The following is a 4,193-nucleotide window of genomic DNA, read 5'->3' as shown; positions in this document are numbered from 1 at the left end:
GCCTCTCATTTCCCCTTTTGGGCTGGATGCTTGGCCTGACTTTTTTTTTTTTTTTATTGGCCTTGGATTTGTGATTACAAAGTTCGCTTTTGTCTCTGCTCATGTAAAAATCTTTGATTTTGGTTTTCCGGTCTGTCATCCTTGATCTAGTAAAAGAGGTGCCATGTATGGGACAGAAGCAGAAAGCACCTGACCTGAATCCTAGCCACGGCTCTGAGTGACTGGCTGTGTGGCCTCAGGTAAATTACCTGTCTTTGCGGTCTTGGTTTCCTTCTTCATCAACTTGGGCCATCTCTCCCAGCCCCAACCCACCACGATCCTGAGATACTGCCATGACTCATGGTTGGAACTGAAGAATTGTCTAAAAGCTTCCCTGTTGTGCACAACCAGTGCATGGGGAATGGCTAGAAGATGGGTTTTAATGGTTCAATTACTAGATTAAGTGAAAGTTGCCACAGGAACCATACAAAGTTTTCTGTAGCATCCTACAGAACATGCTCAACTCTAGACAACAGTGAATACAACCTTTAGTTCTTTGATGATTCAAAAAACTTACAGATCTTATATCCACAGTTCAAAGCTACAAAAGAAAAATGCAATTTTTCATGCTTTCAGGTTGAGGTGATTTGGAAAAATGGGAGTAGGTGATCTAACCACATTGAGATATATATCTTTAGATTATCTGTTGTAGCTTTTCCTATAGCGCTTGTATGTTGCTAATAAAGAAAGTAAATGGCCTAGTAAAGAGCTTTCTTGCTATGATGAGTGTTCTTTTGGCAGAAAATTATCATCCAAACATCCTAACATTCTGATATTCTACTAAAAACATCTGCCTACAACAAAAACTGGAAGCATGTGAATAGCCAGTTTCTAATTTTATTTTGCCTATTCAGAGTATGCAAGAGGAAAAAAGATGATAAATAGCCAGAGAGATTTTCTTGACATCGTGCTTAACTGAAATTTCAAAATAAATCAGTGGGGTTCATTTTTAAAGACCTACAAACTAAATTATCACTGGGTCATTTTGTTCTGCTCCCAACTGGGTTTCTGAGGGACTAGTCATGAGACACAGTGAGATGTGAAGATGGGCCACAGTACGCAAACACTGCAGTTTGGTTTGATTTAGTCTAACTCTTGTGTAATAACTTTCTTTGAAGTGTGGGTTGAGGAGCAGGTTAGAAGCCCGAGGCCACAAGCTCATCTTGTTCTTGTTACAACTCAGATGCCCTGCAGTCCCCACACGATATATCAGAGGCTGGGTACTGGAGTCCCCAGCTGATCAAGACTGGAACCCTCATTCCCTGCACAGCAGAGCGACTGAGAGACAAACGACAACGTGGTTATGCTTTCTTGGGAAAGTCAATCACTAAATGGACACAGGTGGGTCTTTGAGGAAACTTTGAGACAGAGGAAGCCTGACATTGCTCTCAAAGGTAAGGGAAGAGGTTAAAAAACCATCCACTCGGTAGAAAGATGGATAGTGTCCCTGATCTGCAGAAAGGCTAGACTCGTTTCTGGATAGCTGGCTGACCTCCCACCTTCTCCAGCTTTGAGGATTATTTCTCTGTGGATCCTCTGACCCAGACACACCTCAAGGCAAGTCCCCTGCTCCTTTCTCTTGTGATTTTTCATCAGCAAAGTGAGGGGGTTGGACCAAATGATCTGTGAGACCCCCATCTACTCTAAAATTTGAAGATTCTGACCCTGTTGACACGTTTCGTAGCTCCCAAGGGACTAGCTGCCTTCCTCCCATTGCTAAGTTGCTTCAGTTGTGTCCGACTCTTTGAAACGCTGTGGACTGTAGCCAAGCAGTCTCCTCTGTCCATGGATTCCCAGGCAAGCATACTGGAGTGAGTTGTCATGTCCTTCTCCAGGGGATCTTCCTGACCCAGGGACTGAACCCACATCTCTTATGTCTTGCATTGGCAAGCAGATTCTTTACCACTAGTGCCCCCCAGGAAGCCCCTTTCCTCCAGTGCCAGTGAAGTTGCTCAGTCGTGTCCCACTCTTTGCGATCCCATGAACTGTAGCCTATCAGGCTCCTCCATCCATGGATTTTTCCAGGCAAGAGTACTGGAGTGGGTTGCCATTTCCTTCTCCAGGGGATCTTCCTGACCCAGGGATAGAACCCAGGTCTCCCGCATTGCAGGCAGATGCTTTACCATCTGAGCTACCAGGGAAGCCCCCTTCCCTCCCACTGGTAACATATTTTCCAGCAGCCTGAGTTAGACCCTTACAGCTAGTTTGGACCATGGACAATTCTAGTGTAATAATAATACCTGCATAATTCCTTAAAACTTGTAAAATACATTGAGTGTCCCATTTGGTCCTTAAGAAGTCCTTTGAGGGAATAAAAGATATTGTTCCCCTCATTTTGTACAGAGGGGAGGCTATGCTAAGGGAGGTTAAGTCACAAGTGCTGAGGTGTAAAAGGTTCTACAGACAGGGCCAAACCTCCAAATGCAAGTTCCTTAGGTCAAATGAAGCACACATATTCAATAAAAGACATGGGATAAGTCTCACAAAAGGGAGTAGTAATTCTGAGAATCTGCCTCAGAATCTGGCCAATGATAGCCACCAGGGCAAACCCCACCTGTGTGAAGAGGCAAAACTCCAAAAGGAGTATAGAGATTAGAGCTGGTCTTCACTTCCCGGACAGACTCTTGGCCTAACTCTAGGCAACAAAGGTTGTTCTTCAGCTCCTCTTGCAGGGCTTTGAAAGGGCAGAACCGAGGAGGGGTGTGCAGAATTCATTTTCTGTAGTTAGAGGTAGAGGCGCTGGTGGAGGACTGGGGGCAAGTGACAATTTGGGGTGATATGCCCTGGGCACTGAGCTCCAATTCTATGCCAAGCCCTCATCAGAGCTGATGACTGTTGCTCTCTATCTGTATTGTCTTCTGTCTCAGCCTGGAAAGAATCCTGGGGTGAGTTAGCTCAGTTCAGTCGCTCAGTCGTGTCCGACTCTTTGTGACCCCATGGACTGCAGCACGCCAGGCCTCCCTGTCCATCATCAACCCCCAGAGTTTACTCAAACTCATGTCCATTGAGTCGGTGATGCCATCCAACCATCTCATCCTCTGTCGTCCCCTTCTCCTCCCGCCTTCAATCTTTCTCAGCATCAGGGTCTTTTCAAATGAGTCAGCTCTTTGCATCAGGTGGCCAAAGGGGTGAGTTAGAGAGTCTGTAAAAAAACATAAATGTAGGGCAAAATAAATAAGCTCTGTAACACAGATGGGGTATTAGAACATGTACACACACGTGCACAAGGTACGCCTTCCTCTGTGACATATAAGAAGTGTGATCCTTGGGGGTCTTCCCAGTCTGAGTGCAGGGCCTGCTGCAGCAGGGGAAGGACTAGGATGACTAGAAGCAAAAGGAATGATAACAGTGTCACCAGCAATGTGGGGGTGAGCAGTGCACAGAGGAGTGACAAACTCCAAGGACATAGCCAAGTCCGCTATTCTCGCCAGGAGTGACAGCAGGGTCGCGGCCCAACAACAGAGGCTCAGGGGCAACAGGTGGGGTCTCATCAGCTACTGCAGCAGAACAAACCATCAATTAAAGTTGCAGAGCTGCTCTGGAATCAGGAAAAGGTCGAGACAAGAAAGGAATATAAACCCCCAAAGGTGAGGAGGGAATGGAGTTAGAGATTAACCTCCAGGAACACTTGTCAAACTAAAAGCATGGTTGTTAACATGATCATCTTGAGTCTTGAACCAGTAAACTTCCATCGCAGACAAAGTCTGGGGCTACAAACCCAAGAAGGAGAAATTTCACAGGAATGTATTCTCAAAAGTCCTGCATATAAATTCTCAGAATCAGTTGAACTGGGACTTCCCTGGTGGTCCAGTGGCTAAGACTTTACACTCCCAATGTAGGGAGCCTGGGTTCAATCCCTGGTCAGGGAACTAGATCCCACATGCTGCAACTAAGAGTTCACATGCAGCAACAAAGATCCTGTGTGCTGCAACTAAGCACAGTCAAATAAACAAAAATAAATATTTTTTTAAAAAATCAGTTGAACTGAATAAGATTGACAGGGTAAGAAAGACTTACCTTGGGGGTTTGGGTGGCCAGAAACTCAGCAGGTGCTAATGATTTGGCTGCTAAAACACCTGTGAACCTCAGGCTATATAATGAAAATACATGTCCAGACCACCAGGCTTTTATGGGTAGTATGCAGGGGATTGAAT

General features: G+C 45.4%; 1 non-coding gene across 1 annotated transcript; it reads left to right on the top strand.

Moving 5' to 3' along the window:
- Positions 1 to 3,835: 3,835 nt before the first annotated feature.
- TRNAG-CCC (transfer RNA glycine (anticodon CCC)) lies at positions 3,836 to 3,908 on the top strand. Its single transcript has one exon. It is a non-coding gene; the product is annotated as a tRNA-Gly (tRNA).
- Positions 3,909 to 4,193: the final 285 nt, after the last annotated feature.

This window comes from Ovis canadensis, chromosome 1 (genome assembly GCF_042477335.2).
Source record: "Ovis canadensis isolate MfBH-ARS-UI-01 breed Bighorn chromosome 1, ARS-UI_OviCan_v2, whole genome shotgun sequence".
NCBI lineage: Eukaryota > Metazoa > Chordata > Mammalia > Artiodactyla > Bovidae > Ovis > Ovis canadensis.
This window is presented reverse-complemented; position numbering and strand designations above follow the sequence as displayed.